Source organism: Polypterus senegalus, chromosome 4 (assembly GCF_016835505.1).
Source record: "Polypterus senegalus isolate Bchr_013 chromosome 4, ASM1683550v1, whole genome shotgun sequence".
NCBI lineage: Eukaryota > Metazoa > Chordata > Cladistia > Polypteriformes > Polypteridae > Polypterus > Polypterus senegalus.
The window spans coordinates 30,272,857-30,298,311 of record NC_053157.1 but is presented as its reverse complement, the minus strand read 5'-3'; positions in this window follow the sequence as shown (position 1 = coordinate 30,298,311).

Sequence of the window (25,455 nt, the reverse complement as noted above, 5' to 3'; positions counted from 1 at the left end):
ACCAATCAGCTGAATCTGGAACCTCACATTCGTCTTCGATTGCTTGTATCAAAATCAGAGTCCGACAAGTCATAGTCCAGTTCAGAGAGAATAGGCAAAACGTCGTCCCTGAAGTATTCTGCTTTACACATCCGCTTTGATCTCTCGCCAGGTGTCAGGGCCATTTTTGCTGTTGTTTGTGCCTTGCTACTCATGGGAATGCAGGAAATCTCAGTCAAAACCAACAAAGCTAACATTCCTTCTAGCAACGAGACTCCAACTAAAACATAACAGTTAGTTCTGTCACAGTTTACAGTTGATTACCTTCGTCAACTCCTCCTTTTGACAAAAGTCGACATCAGCCCTAAAAAGAGTTAAATAAATAAAAGTCAAGATCAACAATTCAAATAGTTCCACTTCCTGGATGTCCTTTAGTCTGCCACGTGAAAAGCCCAGTTTTCTATGACAAGACTGGAGAACAGATTGCCCATTGGCCTCTGACCGTCATGGCCTCCTAATCATCCCCATACACTGATTGGCTTCATCACTCTGTCTCCTCTCCACCAGTAAGCTGGTGTGTGGTGGGCGTTCTGGCGCACTATGGCTGCCGTCGCATCATCCAGGTGGATGCTGCACACTGGTGGTGGTTGAGGAGATCCCCCCCTTGTATGTAAAGCGCTTTGAGTGCCTTGAAAAGCGCTATATAAATGTAATAAATTATTATTATTATTATTAACATAATGAAGCAACAATCTGAAAAAAAACTAGGTTCATATGCATAACATGGTTAAAAGGCACATTAGTGTGCACCAATCAGTATACAGATAAATGGTATCTTAACACACTTATATCTTTTGTATACCTAAACCTCCCAAAAAGAGTGTAACAGATTAAAAGTCTTTGGCACATACAGTATCTATATCAAAAAATAAACTTCTGATATCAATCCTCAACCGTCATAGTGATCACGTTACATTCCTAGGATGCAACATGAAAGCTGAAGATGCGAATGTTAATAAATTTAACATATAGGAAATAGGGGGTTATGTTTCAGTGACCACCAAAAAGGACAGCAAGAATGGTGAGGTCCCAACATCACCTCTGACACTCTGTCCTTGATGGCTGGAGGATGGCACTGGAGATAATAAATGATGAACCGGTTTGAAATTAGCTATCAGCGATGTCAGCTTTGTGCGCTGCTTGAGATCATTAAGGGTCTTAGGTTATGAAGGCATAGCAGAAGAGAGTTGATGTTTAACCTTGAGGCTGCAACTGATGATAGGTTCAGTAGCCTTGATGTCTAGCTAGCTGTTCGATTCATTAACACCAAACTTGCAGTAGGCAGTGGCTTTTAACATTCCAGCAGGAAGATTATCTAACACCTTTATTTTCTCAGTAAGCTGCATCACTGACTTAGCATGCTTGGGATTAGAGCCCGAAGTACTTGCATTGCGTTATGGCGGCATAACTGCAACACAGAACTTGATTTTTAAGCAAAATAATTAAAATATGCAATGACTACACAGGGAGCTCTTTAAATTCTCCCTCAGTGTATTTAAGAAGCAATTGAAGACCCATCTGTTCTGTGAATATCTGTTGAATTGTTTAAAAAAAATAAACCTTGCTCTGCAGTATTTTATGCTCTTGGTTAAATTGTTTAAGTTTAATTTTTTTGTTAGTGTAATCTATGGTTGTAAATGCATCTTTTTAGTTGTGGCAATCAACTTTGGTCACCCATCCTATAGGGTGTTGTACCGTGTTAGCCATTATGAACATAGTGCTTGCCTGAAGAATGGGCCTGAGTTGCCTCGAAAGCTTGCATATTCTAATCTGTTTAGTTAGCCAATAAAAGGTGTCATTTTGCTTGACTTCTCACTACATTACCCAATCCTATTACACTTGCTAAGCAAACAGGCCCTAACCTAATGTTACTCAATTGTTTACCTCTTTTGTAAGTTGCTTTGCATAAAAGCATCTTCTAAGCAAATAAATGTAAATGCAAATTACAGTGGTAAGGTGAACAACACAAGTATTGTATCCAATACGGTCCCCCAGTCCCCGCAGCCAAAAATGTCAATCAGACCTTGAAATCAGTGATGTTTCACAATCAGGGCTTGCACAGAAAACTTTACTAGAGCATACCCTTAGATCGGAGCAAAGTCCAAATTCCTTTTTTTTTTTCAAAAAGTTATTACCACCCCACAAAACTTGCACATCTAATTTTTTTCTCTAATGTGCATATCCATGAAGCCCTGCAAATGTGCAAGGCTGCCAACAGAAAAGTAAAAAAGAGGTTACACATAAAATCACATAAGTACTTGAAGTTTCGGAATTTAAACTCATGAATGTTCAGAATTGACTATCAATTTTTGCACAGGATAAAATAAAAATAATTAATTGTCATTGTCTTATCATTCCCTTGGTAATGTGCTTGGTACAAATGACACATAATATCTTAAACAGACAGTCACAATCACAATCAATTTACAGATTCATACAAAAAGGTTTTACTGTAACACCAAAATAAATAGAGAATAGAAACAGATAACAATGGTGTTATACCTGCATACTTGGACAGAGAGTAGCAAATTATTGTCTATAAAGAGGTAATGCATTTGTGAGAAGCTATGATATACTGAAGACAAAAAAGAATATTATCTTATATAGGGGAGGACAACACTTCTTAAAGATCTGACCAAGTTTTTTAAAAATGTAACCTTTTTTTAGGGAACTCTAGAAAATGTATTTCAGTTGAATATGAACAACCTACAGAACTGATTAAAATTTCCAGCCATTTTGAACTATAGAAAGAACAGTCAGTCAGTCATATCAGTCATTCTCCAACCCACCATATCCTAACACAGGGTCACGGGGGTCTGCTGGAGCCAAACCCAGCCAGTACAGGGTGCAAGGCAGAAACAAATCCTGGGCAAGGCACACACACTAGGGACAATTTAGGATTGCTAATGCACCTAACCTGCATGTCTTTGGACTGTGGGAGAAAACACGGGAAGAACATACAAACTCCACGCAGGGAGGACCCAGGAAGCAAACCCAGGTCTCCTTACTGTGAGGCAGCAGTGCTACCACTGTGCCACCGTGCCACCCTATAGAAAGAACATTCCCTGTAAATTCCTTGTCATTCCAATTGGTATACGAGGTGTGGCAGAAAAGTAATGAGACTGATTTTTTATTTACCAAAGTTTTTTTTTTTTTCAAACATCAATGTTATCCCTTTCAAAGTAGTTCCCTTGGGCAGCTACACATCGATGGAGACGTTGTTCCCACTGTTGGTAGCAGCGCTGGAAGTCTTCAACCGGTATGGTCTTCAGCATGTCCGTTACACTCTTTTGGATGTTTTCTAAAGTCCCAAAATGACGTCCTTTGAGGACATTTTTCAGTTTAGGAAAAAGGAAAAAGTCACACGGACTGAGGTCAGGTGAATAAGAGGGCTGGGGAACCACAGGAATGCGTTTTTTCAATTGTCCTTCTGCTCAATTGTGAGGTTTTTCGGCACCATTTTGGCACAGACCTTTCGCATGTGCAAATGTTCAGTCAAAATTTGATGAACGGTAAATCTGTTCAAATTTAATTGTTCACTCAACATTCTTAATGTTAATACAATACAATACAGTTTATTTTTGTATAGCCCAAAATTACACAGGAAGTGCCGCAATGGGCTTTAACAGGCCCTGCCTTTTGACAGCCCCCCAGCCTTGACTCTCTGAGAAGACAAGGAAAAACTCCCAATAAAAACCTTGTGGGGAAAAATGGAAGAAACCTCGGGAAAGGCAGTTCAAAGGGAGACCCCTTTCCAGGTAGGTTGGGCGTGCAGTGGGTGTCAAAAGTAGGGGGTCAATACAATACAATATACACAACAGAACAATTCCTTAAGACAGCATAATAATAAAAATTTTTTAGAAGTACGGTATCACAGTAGATGATATGACATAATTAGGTTTGGATATTTTTAGAGTCCTGGAGACCTCATCCATCTAGCTGCCTCCCCATTTGGCCATGCCACGGCTGAAACGTTGCTCCGATGAAAGGACACCTCTTTCCCATGATTCCTGTGATCCTCCATCAGGGATGACTTTACCATAGGCAGGCAAACAACTTGGCAGGTGGGCCGTGGCACCAATGGCCACATTTGGGTACCGAGAAAAGAAACAGAATAGGTGAGGGTTAGTATTCAAATATAATTATCATGTTATTTATGTTATAGTGCTAATGACTAACAACAGAGATGCAGTATGTACAGTTAATCAGCAGCTCTAGTCAGGATATGCTAAACTGAAGTAGTGAGTCTTCAGTCGGGATTTAAAGGCTGAGACTGAAGGGGCATCTCTTATGGAAGCAGGAAGACCATTCCACAGTTTAGGGGCCCTGTAACTAAAAGCTCGTTAAACGACGGTCTGATCTCACAAGAGTGTTCACACGTTCGATGTTTTCATTGGTTTTCGAAACTTGAGCTTGGGATAAAGAATGGCCTGTTTTAACTTTTCAAACGTCACACTTGCTGATTCTCCAAGCTTAACACAAAATTTAATGGCACAACATTGCTCCAAATTCCGCTGTTCCATTTTGTGTGACGCACAACCAAAAACACAACTTTGCTAATAGCAGTCACAAAAATCACGTAGTTAATGGAAGGAGTTGAAACTCGCACTGAGCTATGGGAGGGTACTGATACACGTGCTCTATCAAAGACAACAGCACAGCGTTGCCAGATCACTTGCAGTGTTGCCAGTCTCATTACTTTTCTGCCACACCTCGTATATACAGTACAGTATAGTGTAGACACATTCATCGTTTCTCATATTGTAATATTCTGGCCTTTGTGGTCAAAAAAGTTCATCAGAGGTAAAGAAATTGCTCAATGAGCAAATATTTCTATCTGTGTGGTTTCATTGCCATAATTGCAAATAAATATCGTCCAAGCCATCATTTCTACAACCTAGGTTGATCTTTAATATTTAAATGTTTTTCTATAGCAGGTTATGTCTGACTTCACCGGGCTAAATGTAATAATACATTTTTTTCTTTTAAATTAGTGATAGACCCTTGACATTCCAGCTAATACAATTTAATGAATGACAGCAGTTATGGGGCCTTTGGTTTTTACACTTTATATTTCTGAGTAATTTAGATCATTCATATCCTTTCTGAATGTGAAATTTGACTTTTCCTTGGTAAGTCATGTTTCTTCCTGCTCACATTTAATTGATAAAACTCTTCACATGTTAAACACTGGAACAATTAATATTTCAAACCAGTAGTGGATTAAAAGGGAAGGAGCCATCCTGAGAAGCCATGCAAAAGGTGTGTGTGAATGTGAATGAGTGTGCCTGCCAACTGGTCTTTGGAAGGATCCTGTCTTAGATCAGTTCAGAGAATTGAAAAGTAAGTGTCAAATGGTGCTGCCTCTGACCCTAGGTGTGCAGTGTGAAGCATGAATGAAGTTGCAGGCAGGGGATGCAGCAGAAAAAATGTATTGGAGCTACAAGGAAGGAGCTGTGAATGATCAGAGCAGCTGCAGCAATGCTGGAGGGCGGCCTCTAGTAAACCTCGAGTGTGGAATTTTATTATGCCTATCAATATGAATCCTTTATGAATTGTACATTAATGGCTCTTAATAGGGAATGTTGGATTACTCTTAAAAATGCTATGATGCATGTCTGCCATTATCTTTTCTCTTTGCTAGAGGGTAAAGGTTAAGACAAAACATACTGTATATATGTTAAAATGATAAGGATAGCTTTTATTGTATTAACTAGCTGTGTAAGCCCGTGCAGTAAAAAGTCCAGGCTCCTAGAACCTATTGAAATCATCAGAAAAAAAACTGAATTGTAGAGTCAGAAGTTTCGTTTTGCAGACGTGCTCGGCCCCGATTGTCCATCAGCAACTAAGCAAGTTTCTCTCTCGTTTGTCTTTCCTCAGCGGTTTCACTTTGGTGATGGAGTCGCTTTCTTTCAGCTTCATGCTGTAGCCTTGTAAGTCTTTCTTCTTCCGACTCGTTAACTTGGGGCCACCTTGCTGGCTCTCCGAGCTTCATGCTGTAGCCTTACACTTCCGGGCCAGACAGACAGACAGACACACTTCCACGCGTAGACGTTTGTATATAAGATAAGCAATTCATAAAAGCAATTAATCAAATTGTGCTCTCATGAACTAGAGCCACATGAAATACTCCCTTTTAACAGTCAGTCCTGGGATAAGGATTAATTAGACATTACTCTGATCAATAAGCATTATGTAAAATAACTATACATATTTAGCTTGTATGAAGTAAGGAGAATGGATAGGGGAGAGGGGAATCTGAACATCTTTAAATTGATAACTTTAAGCATACCAGTTTATTCAAGATATAATTGTGGCTATGAAAGCAGATCAACATAGACAGCCAAGACAGAATAGGGTACCACCCTGATAACCCCTTTAAATAACATTAACAAAAAAGACGGTCAATATGATAAATGGTTAAAAAAAAAGGAGACTACTCAAAAGTGAGACTACAAATGATCTGGAGTACTGTCCTTCTCAGATGTCAGCTTGACATCTGAAATCGCATTCTAGGAGTAGGCCACCTTTATAGTGCTAGTATCGGAAGGGGTTAAGTCATCATCTTTGTGTGTCTCTACCTGACTGTGAAGGAGGAAGGAGAAGATAATGTTAGTGTCCGCACCCCCTATCATCCCGGTGGGGAACTGCTTACCAGCTACCACAATAGCAAGGAAGATGGTCCCCAGGCCTCTTTGCGTGACAAGACCTATCATTGATAGGCTTTGAATCCATCAAAGCACTATAATAAAGACCTCCTTTTTGATAATTGTCTATTGTGGGTCTCCTTTTCTTGCATGCACAATGAAAAACGTGTTTTATAAATATGATTAGTCCTTAATGTGCTCTAAATTAAACAACATTCATCCTCTTTTTACATCCTCAACTTGAGCTCCTAAAGATTCAGCGTATGGACACTGGCTACTGATCACATTGTGCCAACGTGTTGCTTTCCATGGCACTTTTTATGTTGCTTACCTGTATGCATTTAAATCGTGTTTTGTACAGTTTCAATGCTACATACATGCACAAAAGCAAAATTCTTTACCAGTTACTAAATTTTTGATATACAGTAATCCCCGCTATATCGCGCTTCGACTTTCGCGGTTTCACTCTATCGCGGATTTTAAATGTAAGCACATCTAAATATATATCACAGATTTTTCGCTGGTTCGCCGCTTTCTGCGGACAATGGGTCTTTTAATTTAGGTTACATGCTTCCTCAGTTTGATTGCCCAGTTGATTTCATACAAGGGATGCTATTGGCGGTTGGCTTAGAAGCTACCCAATCAGAGCATGTATTACATATTAACTAAAACTCCTCAATGCCATAAGATATGCTTCCCGCGCGGTGCTTGTTTGCTTCTTTCTATCTTTCTCACTCTCTCTGCCTGACGGAGGGGGTGTGAGCAGAGGGGCTGTTTGCACAGAGGACACTGACGCTCCTCTACAAAATGCCGCTTTATCGCGGTGCTTCTGTATACTTAAAAGTACGTATTGATTTTTTGATTGTTTGCTTTTCTTAGCGAGCTCTCTGACATTCTCTGCTCCTGACGGCGCTCCTTTATGATGGCGCTCCTTTGAAGATAAGATATATTTGCTTTCTTTTAATTGTGAGAAAGAACTGTCATCTCTGTCTTGTAATGGAGCACAGTTTAAACGTTTGACTAAAGGGTGTTATTTCATGTCTAGAGGGCTCTAATAATGTTAACAGGGTGGAAGAGTTTATAAGGGCTTAAAATATATAAAAATAACCATACAAACATATGGTTTCTACTTTGCGGATTTTCACCTATCGCAGGGGGGTCTGGAACGCAACCCCCGCGATCGAGGTGGGATTACTGTAAATCCCTTCTTCATCTCAAGATAATAAAAGAACTATGATTTTTTTTTCAGTCACTATCCACAGAACAGATACATCAGTACATATCTGGGTGGGCATCAACATTCTAACATTCCAATAAGAGAACTTGGAAAGGATTTTTCAAGATGAAAAGTATACACCAGAGGAAATTGTGCCCCTGGAGCTGTAAGGTTGCCACAGAGGGAGACAAGCACTGAAGTGAAGCACGTGGCCAGTGCCTGGCTGAATGGCTGAATCTCACAAAAATATTTTGCTTTTTAACTTAATAAAACATGAATACGCTGCTTTATAATATGTGTGCAATCTCAAAAAATCAATAACAGTCTTTCCTTTAAAAATAAACATACAATATTCCGTAAGCTTTAATGCCTTTGTTTTCATATTTAAACTCATACCCCTTGACAACCTATTTTAAACTACAAGAACGAGCATAATATTTAAAAAACTCTTCAGTTTACAACAAAACTTCATACGGTAGATTAATATATGCCATTACCATGAACAAATAGGTTTGACTTGAAAAACACCAAACTTATCCTTTAATCATTTATTAGGGACTCAGCTGATTTTATGAATAAATTGAAGTCCTTCATGTATATCAGATAATCTTGGCACTTTCTTGCCTAGCATTCTAATAATTGTGTTTATTATCGTGAAATTGAAAGTGGAGCAATAAAGTATAATAACATAACAAGCAGAAGAATCAATGGGTTGCCAGTGATTTAAAGTTCCATTGAGTTTCATGGCACACCTTGGTACATATAGATAACCCTAACCCTACCCCTAACCCTAATGCGTAAAGAGCTACCTGAAATATTACAACTATTTTTTGTAGTTAGATGTACTGAGCTGAAAGAAGTGTGCTGCACTCTGCTCATATGGTAGCACAGATATGACAGGATGTACAGTAGGAGTGCTAGTATTGCTTGAATTCAAGACAGAAATCTGAAGATAGCAGCATTACATTGATAGAAGTTTTTAACAAAATGGATCCAGACCTAAATTATCTTAAAAATCCTAATTTAAAAGAATTCACAGACATTTACTGCAAATCTCATTTCTTTAAACAAACTGTTTTTTCCATCCGATGTAAAGTAGTTTGACAATGGCAAAGTTCTGAAAAGAGGGCCCAAGTTGCTCATTCATAATTTTAGGAAATTTGTCAGCCCCGACACTGAAATTAATTTTTTGAGCCTTGAATGCATTGTCAGGCTTCAATACCTTGGCAACATTTTCAGTTTGTAGAAATAATAATTTGACTCAAGCAGCTTATAGTTCTGTCCTCAAAGTTAGTGATGAAGATAAATGTATTTCAGAAAAACTGCAACATTTGGATAACAAGGATGCAAAGCAGAATAGCTTACATGCTTCCACAACTCAGCGATTTTGTGGACAGCAATAGTTTGTCAGTGAATATTGTGAGAGACAATATTACAACTCATCTTGCTTCAATGAATCAGAACTTTAGCTGACATTTCACGGGCATTAACAGAGAGGATTATGGATATGCAATCTATTTTTCCTGGCTGCAATGCCAGCTTCTCAACTGAGTGGAAAGCCTGAAGCTTGAGTTATTCAGTGATTGCACTCTGAGATGAAAGATTCCAAAACTAACACACAGAAGCAGGTTTGGTCCACTATTAAAGAAGTACCCATTATATTTTTACTTTAATATTCAGTCAGGGATATTGATTTTAACCCCTTATGTAGTAGAACCTGTAGGTGCCATTTAAGATTCTGCTGTCATGGTTTTTAACACAGTCATTAATATAACTATTTAAAAATCAAGCCTTAAATGGTGTGGTGATGGCTGTCATGGTTTTACTAAAGCTTCATCCCTGGCTACACCGTTTTCTTTAAATTTTTAATAATATCTTTTAGCTGTTAATTGTTTCCTTCTTTTACAATGCAGGTGGCACAGTGGTAGCACTGTTGATTTGCAGTAAAGAGATTGTGGATTCACTTCCCGGGTCCTCCCTGCATGGAGAGCGCTTTGAGTAATGAGAAAAGCGCTATATAAATGCAAAGAATTACAATTGTGACTGGGAAAATAGCAATTATAATGACTACTGGGGACAGGAAATATACCTAAGATGTTCCAAGAAAGCCTCTGTTTGAACACCACATAATGTTACCTGTGTTCTCTTAGCATCTCCAGTTTAGATATTGCATGTTGTGATCTTCTATCCTAGTGTTGCATTGCTTGCTTGTTTACAACATTTTTTTATTCTCTTTATTTTTTGGGTTTGTTGCTGTTCTCACACCGGCATATGCATGACCTTCTGTCTGCATTTTGGCAACAGTTTTTGTTTAACTAACTAGTCATTAAAAATGATTCAGTTAAGCCCTGTATTATATCTGTATTTCAGTTGGTTGTTCCAGTTCTGTATTCCACTATGGTTTAACACAATCATTATGAGATGACACAATGTGGTACATCCAGGCAACTGAGATTTGCCTTTTAAACGGAAGATGCTGTTGATTCTCTGGACCTACAGTAAATGTAGATATTATGCCCAGAGTTAGAGGTGTCCAACTGTTTTATTACCATGTAGAGCTTCTTGAAGAAGATCCTGCTAATTAATCTTTTAGATTTTTTGAACATGCAATTGGAATAGCTGACAAAAAAATTACACTTTACTTAGACTTTTAAAAAGCATCTGATACAGTCTCACGCCAAAGATTAATTCAGAAACTAGAAAGTGCAGGCATTAGAGGTAACCTAAACCAAATGGATCTCAAGTTGGTTAACCAATAGAGGACAGAGAGTACAGATAACAGCAGAATCCTCCCTCAGGGGTCTGACATGAAATCATTACATTTTCTGATTCACATTAATAACATACACATTTAGATGTAGTTAGTAAACTTGTGAAATTTGCAGATTACACTAAAATTGGTGGAACAGCAGACACTAAGGACGTAGAAAATTGTTCAAAAAGACCTGGGAAAGAACTGTTGAACACTTGGAAAATTTAGTTTAATGTAGAAAAGTGCTATAAAAGTAACATCAATTACAGATACAAGATTGTAGACACTGTCTTAAAGGAAGCTACCTCTGAAAATGATTTATGGGTTTCTGATAACATTTTTTCTTCATCTAAGTGATGCACAGAAGTAATTAAAATGGCAAATAAAATGTTAAGGTATATTGTAAAAAGAATATAAATCTGCAGACATTTTACTTAAGACTATATAATACACTAGTGAGACCGCATTTGGAGTATTATATGCATACTTGTCTCAAGCAGAGGAGACTGGGTGGGGACCTAATCCAGGTCTTCAAAATTCCCAATGCCATTGATAAATTAGATCCAACTGAATTCTTTCAACTTAGTGATAAATCACTTAATTGAGGATATCAGTGTAAATTAAGGGGAAGTGCATTTTGAACTGAAACTAAGAAGTACTTCTTCATGCAAAGAGTTGTGTGAAACTGGAACAAACTATCAAGACATCTAGTTAATGTAGAAACCTTGACAACCTTTAAGAAGTAGCTGGATGAGATATTGGGACAGCTTAGCTATTAGCTAATCAACCAAACTTGTTGGACTGAATGGTCTTCTGTCTTTTGTCAAATTTCATATGTTCTTATGTTCTATTGTCTAGGTGAAGTGAAAAGAAAAGAAATGAAATGGGACAGTATGCAGCTTTACATATAGCAATAAGCCAAACCAGGATGAATCCTAGAGATGACGATGTGAATACTATAAGGAAATATACATTTAGAGAAGACAAGCCTACTTTCAAAGATTAGTGAGCCACATCTGGATTCAAATGGGAAGCTGCGTTGATAGAGCTAACATGTTTCATTGACCCCCCCATGCCAACAATATAGTTAATTGTGAACTTGATAATAATATGAGAAAAAAGCACATTTTGGTGAGAGAATGGAGTAATGGGTAGCTTTAAATAGGTCTATATTATAGCTGTCCTGTCAATGAGATGTTGTAATGAGTAGGATCCAATCAGGAAAGGGATACCTGATACCATGAAGAGTCTTAAAAACCAAAAGGAGAAGTTTATATTGAATGCAGAAAGCGACAGGTTGCCAGTGTAACTTTAGAAGTGTATAAGTAATATGCTCCCAGGGTTTTAAAATGGGTTACCTCTCTTCAATGCTGAATTTGCTACAGGTGTGATGTCCAATCAATTCAATTTGCCACATGTGTTCTCCAGTCAAGTTTCAGACACATTTCATGGATATTTAAACCAAATAGGAGTCACCACAATTTGAAGGGCAACAGCAAAGAGTCAGAATGCAGTAGTTGTATAACTGAGAAATTTCATTTTTCAATTTGAGTAAGTCTGCAAACCTTTCTGAAAACATATAGTTTGTCATTGTGAGTTACTGAGTGTCGATAGATGGGCAAAGTGGCTATTTCATCCATTAAAATTAAATCTACGGCACAATAAAGTGTGCAGAAAGTGAACGGGTCCAAATACTTTCTGCATCTACTGTAGGTTGGTAACTCCTCTACTACTAATTACCACAAGAAAACAAAGAACAGTCATTAAAAGGAAATTCCTCCTCTTTAACTTTAGATGATTAACATCATATGCAGTAGTTACCATCCCCTAACTCCGTTCCTAAACTAATTTTCTTATGGCCGTTCTCTCTCAGGTGGAGAAATTGTCATTGATTATATGGCTACTTCTTTATGAATTTTAAAAAGTTTAGCTTTAGACAGAAGTTCATTATTTTGATAAAGCTGTTTAATGAGTTCCTATAACCCCAATCTGTAGCAATTACATTTGTTTCAGCATGAAGAAAATATTCCTCTTTTTACCTCTGTGATTTGTTCAGTGATTGAGCCATTACAATAGCTACGCCACTCCAAATTAATGAAAGCATCCAAGCTGTGTTTTCTGGTGCACTTATTAATTCAGTTTATCAGGCTCTGTCCAAACATTTTGAGCTCCAACAAGCCAATTACAATTTGGTACTTGAACAACATATCATTGGGTAAATTGAAGTAACTGGAACTAAACATTATGATTGGCTACGGTGAGGTACTAATAAAGCACTCTTTAATCATTTCTTACACATCCTCTATTTTTCCCCTATAAAGGAAAACAAACACCTCAGTCGTAACTAACTAAACAAGTACACTCAAACAACAAACTAAGCATACCCACTCAGAAATACTGTTTTCTTTACAAAATAAGACAAAATACCTGAAAAAGAATATCCATTTTTTTAAAGCTGCTAATCATGACTACCTCAGGAAGATGAGAATCAGTTATCAAGTTTCTGAAAGTGATTCTACAGCTTACAGCTTGTGGTTCATTTACATGCTTAATATTAAATAACTTGTGTGAAATTTCTGCTTTCTGTTCATAAGCTTTACTTGAAGCCTAATATCTTTTCAAGAAATACAAATATGATCACAAAAACATATTCCTCTCCAAAACACATTTTGTTATTCTAGTGAGCAGTCATTCTTTTCAGTTTTTAATAGTAAATGAAATGTGAATGGTCGAAGGTGGCAATAGCTTAACACGGCACTATGAAAGTACCAGGCTTTCTTCTAAAATAGAAAATTTTGGCAAGAACAGGCCATTCAGTCCAACAAGGTCATCCATCCTCTTAACTTAGAATGTCCAAAATAATATCAAGTCATGATTTGAAGGTCCCTAAATTCTTGTTCTACACCATACTACATGGTAATTTGCTCAATACGTCTATGGCTGTTTGCATGAAGAAAAACTTTCTAACACTTGTACGAAACCTGCCCATAGGTTTCCAACCAAGTCCCTGTGTTCTTCTTGTAGAATTTATTTTAAAGTAAGAACTGGGATCTACTGAACTAATTCCTTTTATAATTTTAAGCACTTCAGTCATGTCCCTTCTTAATCTCCGTTTGCTTAAACTAAGTTCAACCCCATCTGTCTTTCCTTATAGCTTATACCTTGCAATCCTGGAGTCACTCTAGTTGCTGTCCTCTGGACTTTCTCTACCGCTGTGTTAAGGTTCAGGTCGGCTACACGCTACCTTTTCCTCTCAAGAGCTTCTTGATCCCTGATCGTCGATAGTCATAACCTAGATGAGCCTGGCAAATGAGGACACATACAGACAAGGGGTAGGTGCAAAGTAAACTGTGCTTTTATTAAACTCACTTAAAATAAACAATGCTTAAAAGTGCAGTGCATTTCACAGTCTTCAATAAATAATTCAAACAGTGCATACGTGGAGGTTAAAAATCCATAATAAAGAAATCCAATAAAATGAGGTTAAAATTCACACAGGAAGAAACAGATATTTACCCAAGACTTTTAAATGTTGATTTTAGAAACTGTAGATGATACCTAATTGGGATCTTTGAAGATGATACCAATTTATTGGTTCTCTGATTAGTGTAAACTAAAACATATTTGAACATATTATGTAAATTAACCTAACTGATAAAAGTAAATGTTTTGTTAAAATTGGTCAGTTATTCCATTAAGAACTTAAATATTCACATGGTAGGGCTCCACTAGCCTGGTTTAACAAAAGACGTCCATCTTTAGATCTATTTAAAATGGTGACTCAAAACTTACAATGTTACAATCCTATTCCCTAATTGGTCACTCCACACAGAAGAAATAACATATTCAAACATAGTGGACATAGAAGATTTGCATTCTATTGCACTTGCTGTGTTGCTTTTGCATTATATCTAGGTTAAAGGCTGCATATATATATATGCACAAAAGGCAAATAATCTACTGGTCGCTGGAGTTTTGCTCTAAAACCTGTTGCTGGTGAAGTTACCACCAATTCAGGGATTTTTTTTACTGATACATGCATACCCAGCATAAGTAAATGTCTACAACATATGCATTTTTAGTTGTTTTAGTATGGATAGATATACCTCTGTAAAAGGAAGGCCTAAGAGAAGGTTTATGGATGTGGTGAGAGAGGACATGCAGATGATGGGTGTAACAGAACAAGATGCAGAGGACTGAAAGATATGGAAGAAGATGATCCGCTGTGGCAACCCCTAATGAGAGCAGGAGAAAGAAGAAGAAGATGATGATATACCTCTGTAAACAATGTGAAAATGGTAGAGTGGATGGAGATCATTTTCATTTAAAAACACCATTTTTAAATTAAATCGTATTAGCATGGACATAGCCCAGATTCAAACTGAACACATGAACAGAATTGAAACCTGAATCCCTTAATTCAGGAATTTAGCTTGGGGGCAGCTTCTTGAGTAGTGGTTAGGGAAGCTGCCTCAAGGTTCCAAGTGCTTATATTCTATACTCAATTTTAGTTTTTCTAAGGGTGTCCTAGTTTCTCCCCAAATTCCAAAGACATATGTGCCAGAGTAACTGACAACTCCAAATTGACCCGATACATTTGAGAAAGAGTGGTCTGTGATAGAATGGCATCCTGTCCAGGATTGATTCCTATATTGTAGGCTTATAAAGGAAAAAATAACAAATTAATGAAATAAATGAATGGATAGAGAATGTCTGTTTATAATAACAAATGAATTTAGCTAGACTTCTATATACAGTATTATGACGGGTGGCAGCCAGCACCATTACCTGGCTGGGATGCCTCCATTATGGAAAGACAGGGAGAGATGACTTATGACGGGTGCTTTCTCTCCTGAACTGCTATTTGGCAGGCCCCCCTGGGATGCAACAGCTCTTCAGAGTACCACAGGGATATATGGGACTTGGTATTGGTCAGCTCAGCCCTGTTGGGTTCTGGGGATGCCACCAGGGGGAGCTGCATGAGCTGCAGAGCCCTACTTTGGTCTTCCACCACACCTGGGAGTTATTTCAGACCTCCCTAATGAACCACCTAGAATATTCCCAGGTGCAGCTTTAAAAGCAACCAGCTGCCTCGCAGAGAAAAGCCAGAGTCAGGAGGAGGAGGTGGACGAAGATTGCAAGTGAAAGAGTGGGACCAAAGAAGAGAGGGAGACGAGGAGGAGGAGGAGGAAGAAGAACAAGAAAAGTGCTGTACTACATTGTGCCTTTGGCGCTTAATTGTACTGTGCATTCCTGTGGGGAGCGAGAGAAAGTGCTTCCCCGCATAATTCATAAACGTCTGTATGCAGAGATATGAGCCTGTGACTGTTGTGTCGGCTGTTTGGGGAGCCGTGTGCCACTGGGACTTCACAATATACATATGTGTGTATGCAAACTGCTTAAACAAATATGTCTAACAGTAAGAGATACTAATTTCTAAATTGAGGATATTTGAAAGTAAACTGGAACCATTACTATATTAAAGTTTAACTTTATCGATTTATTTCATTTCTTCTAATCTATTTAATCCAGTTCAGGATCATGGAGAGCCAACAAATGTGCAGGGTTGATTCATAGCTTATACATTTTCTTCTTTTACAGAGCATGTTTATTACCTCTAGAGGGCACTGTTGCCATTAAAATTGAGGTCTTGAGGATTTAACATAAAACACATAATAAAGGGAACAGGCCAGTTCACCTCAAAGTGTCTTTCCTTCACTTATTCATCCAAAAGATCATTAAGACTACTAAGAATCTGAAGATTGCTAAAATGTAAGTTTACATTGTACTACCAGGTAACATATTCCATGAAACTATATTTCGATTTACATTTAAAGTATTTGTAAGGCAGAGGTTTTTATCCATAGTGTCAAAAAGAGGTCAATATAACCAACTAACAGCAGCCTGAGGACTGTTTGGGAACAAATGTTACAGGTCATGGTATAGAACTGACCAAGTGAAAATCACTAAACATAAGAGGGCAACAAAAGGCTAGTTACTCTTTTCTTAGACACTAAGAATCTGCCATTAAAACTATTAGTAATTAGATGGATATTCATAGAACAAGAGAGTCTTCAAACACTTCTTAAACACAGTGAGGGTGTCAGTAGTTCGGATGCAATTGGGGAGCTCACTGCCCCGGCTAAGAGCTACACATAAACAGAGTCTGAAACTACAGTCATCTATGCGAAGCAATATTTTCGAACATGGATTTGAAATCTACACCTTAACCAGCTTGCAACTGTGTTCTTGTTGAAGAAGAAGTCTTAATGTAACAGCTGGCAACTGCCATACTTAATTATTTCAAAATTTTTACTTTTTCTGATTTATATTGATGACTTTGAAACTTCTGAAATTCGCAGATGACACTAAAATTGGAGGAATGACAGCCACTAAGGGGCCAGCAAAAAACAATTAATTTGACCTGGAAAAGCTTCAGAATTGGGTAAGCACTTCAAACATGCAGTTTTAATATAAAAAAAGTGCTAAGTGCTACAAGTCGGCAACACAAAAGGCAAATGCAAGATGAGAGAAGCAAACTCTAAAAAGGATTTAGAGGTTTATGTTGACAATATTTTTGTTGTCTAAACAATGTGCAGAAGCAATTAAAAAGGAAAATAAAATATTAGGTTATATCAAAAAAGCTGTTGAATATAATTCAAGGGACATTAAGCTTACAATATATAATGCACTACCGAGGCCACATCTGGAGTATTGTGTGCAGTTCTGGTCACCACGCTACAAAAATGACATGGCAGCACTTGAAGGTACGCAGAGGAGAAAAACCGAATGCATGCCATGACTTAAAGAGACATATTCTACTCAGACAGGCTCAGAAATTGAACCAATTTATTCTTTAACACCGGTGACTGCAGGGGGAATTAATCCAGGTCCTCAAAATACTCAAATCATTGCTAAATTGAATCCAGCAGAATTCTTTCAGCTTCAGAGTGGATCACATATTCAAGGACACCGGTGGAAGTTATGGGGGAAGTGAATTTAGGACTAGATCCATGAAGCACTTCTTTACACCAACAGTTGTGAACATCAAGAGCAAACTACAAATTCATGTAGTTGGAGCAGAAACTTTAAAAACCTTTAAGTACCTGGATGAGACATCTTAAGTCAAGTCAAGTCAAGTTGGGGGGCCTGCACTGGTACAGTGTGTTGCCGCACCCACTACAAGATGAAACAACTCAGAATCCCGGTTGGCAACCCCCCAGGCAAACACGTGGTCCAGTTCACTCAAATTGTTATTTATATATTTTACTAGCCACGTACGCCGAACTACGTCGCGTGTGTTAAAGTTGTCTGTGAAGGGCTCCCTGTTTAAATGCGGCTGCCAGTCGTGAACTGGGCCCTTCGTCGCACAGCATTATGATTTTTTATAAGGGAAACAAAATTACAAAAGAAAACCCTTGGACATTGATTCGATAGGAACGGCCTACTCGGAATCACTGTCCAATAGTAATTATGTGGTGGTGTAGGAGCATTTCTGCTTCTGTCCGTTCACAGTCCATCTCGTTTTCACGACGCTATCATTTCCTCTCACGATGTCTTCTCAACCTTTCTCCAATCTCGCAGGTTGTTTTGTGGCAATCCAAAGAGTAAGGCAATATACACGGAGCAATGGTTACAAAAGGGGGACACATTGGTATCCAGGCTCTTTAAAGCATAAATAGGGATCACTTCACTGACATGTGAGCAAGCCACGGTACAACTGTGAGACGCGCAGCACTTGGCTACAACGTAACAATAATAATTTCCGGAATGTGCTGTTACGTTGTCATTCATTTTACCCACTGTCTTTCTTTCATTCATATGTTACGTAGGCACGTACCTTTTATCTTCGGCAATCTCATTCTCTAACCAGGCCTCGGGAGCTAACCAGCGTAACACTGTCCACCACCCCTTTCGTTATTCCGGCACATTGTTGACATCTGTGAGTAACAACAACGTACTAAACTGGAAGGTGGTCTACGCATGCGTGTAATTCGTGGACAAACAAAGATCAAGATCTAAATGAAGATCTCTTTAGTTAATTTAAAGCACAACAATTTGTTTAGTTTGAATGTCTGTGTTTTGAGGTGTGACTGGAGTACTACAGTCTTCAGTAGTATAAGCCTGGAGGAGATTCTTAATGCAATGCCTATGTTTTAGCTGTCTCTCTACTGCCATCTAGTGCTTCTTCTTCTAATTCATTCTCGGACAAACAAAGATCAAGATCCAAATGAAGATTATATATAGAGATGTATCTAATGTAGTTTGTAGAGATGGCCAAGAAAAAAATTTTATTTCATATTTTCATGCAGAAAACAGATAAAATTTCTGATATAACAACGGTCTATGGTGATAAATGCCAGACAACAGCAAACAATATATCTATGAAAAAATCTCATGCTATACATGTCACATAATCCACACGTGAAGTTATCCAGTTATACATTCACAATTTCCCAAACACACATATTTGTAGTAAACTACTGTTAAATAAACCACTTCTGGAAAATGCTCTTGTGAATGAGGAAGTTGTGGAAGTGACAATTTCACTGTACTCTATACACATTACAATACTACTGCTTCTATTGTATAATTATAATCAATATTTTTACATTTTACATTTAAACTTCATTTGCTATTTACATGGCTACATTTGAATATTGCTACTTCCTTCTACAGAGTATAACTAGTATAACAGAATATTCTAAGGTTTAGCCCAGAAGTAGCCCCAGGAGGCAGGGCAAAAAGTCAAAGTGATGGCAGGTTTGAAAACAGAGTGCTTGGAGGTGCTCAGAAATGGATAAACTAACACACCAGACTGGACATCTGTACAGTATAGGAAGGCCTAGGTGATTATTCTGCATTACTGTTTTCCCTTTTCATTCCTCTCAGTTGTGTATTACTAAATAAACTTTTCATTTCTGTTATATCCATCATTTGGTGTCTATGATTGCAAATGTGAAAAGAAGCCCAGCTACAAAGTATTTTACTGACTATAGTGACAGCAAGTGTATGCAGTCAATCCGACTGATTTAGACCACCCATAGATTTATTGTCTAACTCTCTTATTCAGTTCAGTTTGCAGGTAGCCGGTGCTTTTCATATAAACAGTAGAAAGGACGCCAGTCAATCACAGACTTTCACACAGACTTTTTAGAGCTGCCAAGTACCTTTAGCTTGCACATCTTTTGGAGTGGAAACAAAACCTACTTGTACCTGGCAAGATGGTGTAAACTATGCAATGGGAATTTTCAGACCTACATTTCAAACCAGAACTCTATAGCAGTACCCAAGATAGCTCCTACTTAATTTAGTGTCATTTGTAAATTTATCTAACTGCTCTATACATTTCAGTCTAAATCATTTAATCAAATTAAAAGGAGCAGCCTCAGCATTGACTCCAGCACATTCTTTATTTGATCAACAAAGTCCAAAAAAGTTCTTTGCACCATAATCCTTTATTTTCTATGTTTAATCTGGCCAATTGCAGAGCACCCATACATCTAGATTTGAATTTCCCACTAGGATGTTTTACCTGAATCTTCAATAATGAGTGCTGCATTACCTTTATGCTCTCCCACAACACTTTGAACCAAATCAAGTTCTGCATCTACAGTGCCTTTAAAAAGTATTCACCGCCTTAGACATTTTCACATTTCAAAGTTCGAGGTACAAGATAACATGAAATTTGTATTCTCAGTTTTGCCTTTTTAACAATGCACCCAATAACAGACAGAAAAAAACAAATACAGACAAAACAGGCTAAATCTACAAAGAAATTTTAAAATAGAGTACCTGCACCATGTGAAAACTTTTTTTTGCTAACTAGTTCTAGCAGTTTAATAATGCATTTCTACCTAAAACAGTTACAAGATACATATGAAAAACTCCACACTCGTTTAATTTTTATTATCTTTTATTTTTTTGACACTGGGAGAATTTCTACAGTGGTATCTGTGTGCATTTAAAGCAACTCTCCTCCCTGATTTACTGAAGTTAAGTGTTGCATGGCGTCTTTTTCCATTTGAGATGATTTCCAGTTTTTTCAGCATTGCCCTCTGACACACAAATATCAAATCATTTTCATCAGCCCCAATACCTTTAGTTGAGTGCTTGGTAACCTGCTGAAGCTTTTTTAACTTTTGACTTGTCACACCTCTAAATCAGGTAATGAATACTTCTACTACTAATAATAATTATTAACATTTATGTAGCACTTTTCTGACTACTCAAAGAGCATTACATAGTGAGTGGTAAGCCACTTCATCCACCAGTAATGTGCGGCATCCACCAGGATGATGGGACGGCAGCCATTATTGCACCAGAATGATCACCACACATTGACTGTTAGCTGGTGAAGGGGTGACAGATAGTTAGCCTAATGTCAGTTTTAATTACGAACTATGACACACTCTTAATAGTCGGTGACTTTAATTTTCATATAGATAATCAGTGTGACCAGAAATTAAAATAATTCATGAACCTCCTGGACTCTTTTGATTTGAGACAGCTCGTTTATCAGCCTACACATAAAGCAGGTCATACGTTAGACTTAGTAATTACTAAAGGACTAAAAGTTGATATAAAGCAGGTCATTGATACGGGTCTATCAGACCATTTTCTTTTACTTTTTAGTATAGAAATAATGATAGAAAACACCCATGAGAAGCATATTGTTAAAAAACGCTTCTTTGACTCATCAGCAGCTTTAAAACTTACAAACATTCTAAGCAATCAGTCCGTTTATAGTGCCAACTATAATAGTGAGGATAATGTAAATAATAAGGTGGAAAGATTTAATACTAAAGTGAGAGCTGCTGTTGACAGAGTTGCACCTGAAAAGACAGTTAAAAAATCTTCTAACATTGTTATACCATGGAAGACCCAAAGAGTGTCGGATTTAAAGAGAACATGCCGTAGAGCTGAGTGTAAATGGAGGAAGACTAAACTAACTATCCACTATGAAATATTAAAAGTCAAAATAACAGAATATTATAACACTGTCTGTCTTGAGAGGCGCTGCTATTTCTCTAAGATTATAAATAACAATGCTAGTAATCCCAGAGTCTTATTCTTGACGAATGATCATCTGCTAAAGCCAGGTAACTCAAAGGAATGCCTCCTAATTACTTCCAGTAAAACCTGTGAGGCTATTGCTGTATTTTTCAATAGGAAAATTAATGATATTAGAAATAACATAGTATATCTCCCCAACACTAAGGATCCTCTTAAACCCCAGTACTCCGTTATAAACAAATTAAACTCTTTCTCTAGGATAGATTTACCTGATTTACATAAAATTATTTCTCAACTGAAACCCTCCACCTGCATCCTTGACCCAATACCAACAAATTTTTTCAAAGAAGTATCGGGCGTGCTAATTGATAATATTCTTGACATAGTAAATTCGTCATTAGATACGGGAGTCTTCCCAGACTGTCTTAAGACTGCTGTAGTTAAACCCCTACTTAAGAAAAATAATCTTGACCCCTTTGCTTTTGAAAATTTTAGACCCATCTCTAACCTGCCTTTCTTAAGTAAAATTCTAGAGAAGGCAGTCATTATGCAGTTAAATGACCACCTAAATAAACATGCTATTCTTGATAAATTTCAGTCAGGTTTTAGAGCAAATCACAGCACAGAAACTGCACTCGTTAAAGTAGTAAATGACTTGTGGGTAAATGCAGACAGAGGCGTTTCTCTCTGGCAGTGTCTTAAATTGGTTTGAATCCTACCTGACAGGGAGAAATTTCTTTGTTAGTTGTGGAAATTACAACTCAAAGACACATGATATCCAATATGGTGTTCCACAAGGCTCTGTCCTGGGTCTGCTGCTCTTCTCAATCTACATGCTTCCGTTAGGTCAGATTATCTTGGGGCACAACGTGAGCTACCACAGCTAAGCTGATGACACACAGCTGTATTTATCAATAGCACCTGATGACCCCGATTCTCTTGATTCACTAACACAATGTCTTACTTGTATTTCTGAATGGACGAATAGTAACTTTCTCAAGCTAAATAAAGAGAAAACTGAAATCTTAGTGATTGGCAATAACGGATACAATGAGGCTATTAGAAATAAACTGGATACATTAGGATTAAAAGTCAAGACGGAGGTAAAAAGCTTAGGGGTAACTGTTGACTGTAATCTGAATTTTAAATCGCATATTAATCAGTTCACTAGGACAACATTTTTTCACTTAAGAAACATAGCTAAAGTTAGACCTCTTATATCATTGAAAGATGCTGAGAAATTAGTTCACGTGTTTGTTTTCAGACGACTAGATTACTGTAACGCAATCCTCTCAGGAATACCCAAAAAAACATAAATTGTTTGCAACTAGTGCAGAATGCAGCTGCTAGAATCCTAACTAGAAAAAGAAAATCCGAGCACATTTCTCGTTTTGATGTCACTACACTGGTTACCTGTGTCTTTCAGGATTGACTTTAAAATTCTGCTTATCTATACTAATAAAAGGCAAAGCCCTCACTGACTGACTGACTGACTGACTCACTCACTCACTCACTGACTGACTCATCACTAATTCTCCAAGTTCCCGTGTAGGTAGAAGGCTGAAATTTGGCAGGCTCATTCTTTGCAGCTTCCTTACAAAAGTTGGGCAGGTTTCATTTCAAAATTCTATGCATAATGGTCATAACTGGAAGCTATTTTTCTCCATTTATTGTAATGGAGTTGAGCTCGAAAGCAGTGGGGGCGGACTTTCGTGTGACATCATCACGCCTCCCACATAATCACGTGAACTGACTGTCAACGCAGTGCGTAGAAAACCAGGAAGAGCTCCAAAAAGCGCTGAAGAAGACATGCATTATATAATCGAGAAGGCAGCGAAACAATAAAAAGCGAGCGAGTGACATATACAACCATATTCATGAGTGCTGCTACTTCGGAAACAAAGCAAGGTGTAAACCTAAAGTTTAAATTAAGATCATAGACAGGCTGCCGCTGGCATTTGTCATGCCCACGGGTAATGCGGGATACAAGTTTAATGAGAGGATGCAGGATATATAAACGAGAGTTTTGATCACTTTGTAACTAAGTTAAAATTGCACGTGAAGGGCTGTGCTTATGCAAATTCCGAGAGACTGTGTTTGTGGGGGATTGACAGTTAAGGCGGGTGGGGGAGTCACGTCATCATCTCCCCTCCCATTTACCTCATTTCGCTCTGAGCTGAGCTCCGCAGCTAACGCACACAGTGTTACGGAAGCGACTTTGTGACGATGCCACCAAATACTCACAGAAAAATCCACAAGTTAATACACACACTGTCTCTAGTTTCTCCACACTGAATCCTCCAGGCACTACTTACAAAGCTCCGTCTACATGCGGCTCGAACCTTGTGCATGTTTGGTAGCACATATCTGTGTGAGAAGCTCTTTTCAGTGATGAAGACTAACAAAACAGCACACAGGAGTCGCCTCACTGATGAGCACCTGCAGTCCATCCTGAGAATCTCCACAACACAGAACCTCACACCAAACAGAAACGAACTTGTTGCCAAAAAAAGATGCCAGGCGTCCAGCTCTGATAAAATGACATATGAGCAAAGACAACTGAATGATTTGATTTGTTATTGCTGAAAAGAACAAATTTTATTTATATTTCCAGGTTTTGTTATGCACCATGTTCATATTTGAATTTGTATAATTTTGACAGGATATATTTTTATGGAGAGCAAAATCTTTTGGGATATTTAAAATTTAAGTTTATTTTTTATATAAAATTACATAAGAGTAAAGAAATTTGAATGTTTGTTCTTTTAACGTTTACTTTATTTCTAACTTGTATAATTCAGACAGGATATATTTTTACGGACAGCAAAATATAAGTTATTTAAGGTTTGAGTTGATTAATTCCGGAATAATATTCCTATCTGTTTTTATTCATATTTATGTTCAAAAAAGTAAAGTTTTAAAAGTTTTAAAGTTTTAAAAGTTTAGTTTTAGTGTGTTCAATAAATGTTTATCCTGTTCGGCCCGCGACCTAAAGTGTGTCTTGGATTTTGGCCCCCTGTGCAATTGAGTTTGACACCCCTGATTTAGTCGACATATCTTTGGTTGGAATGTAAGGCTAATTTACTCTTTGTATTTGTATGGTGAAGAAAAATTTATGCAATGATGCCTACATTTAACTTCCATTCCTACCAAAGATATTTCTGTCGCCTAAATAAAAATTCCTTCTATTTAAAATTTAAATAGAACTTGAACAGATACGATACTTCATAATATCCACGCAGACTTGCACGTAAGAGCGGGAGTCATCCGTTTTAACAAGCAGCGTATTGCACTGATACGAAATAGCCTGCCCATTTAATTATTTAGGAATGGATAAATAAATTAAGATTTTGTACAAATAATGTTTTTCATTTTTCTTCCTTGATGGATTCTGCCACCCCAGCAACAGTTGCTCGCACCCCAAAGAGTGTATATATATATATATAAATATATATATATATATATATGTGTGTGTGTGTGTGTTTATGTATATATATATACAGTATATATGTATATATATGTGAATGTATGTGTATATATATATATATATATATGTATGTATATATGTGTGTGTGTATATATATGTGTATATGTATATATGTATGGATATGTATATATATATGTTTATATGTGTGTGTGTATATATATATATATGACAGCAACACTCATCACTCACAACAGTGACAAAACAATTACATTGACAATCATGTTACGTTATTTTCAAAATGTTTCCTTTTCTTTTTCATTACTTCTTTAACACACTACTTCTCCGCTGCGAAGCGCTG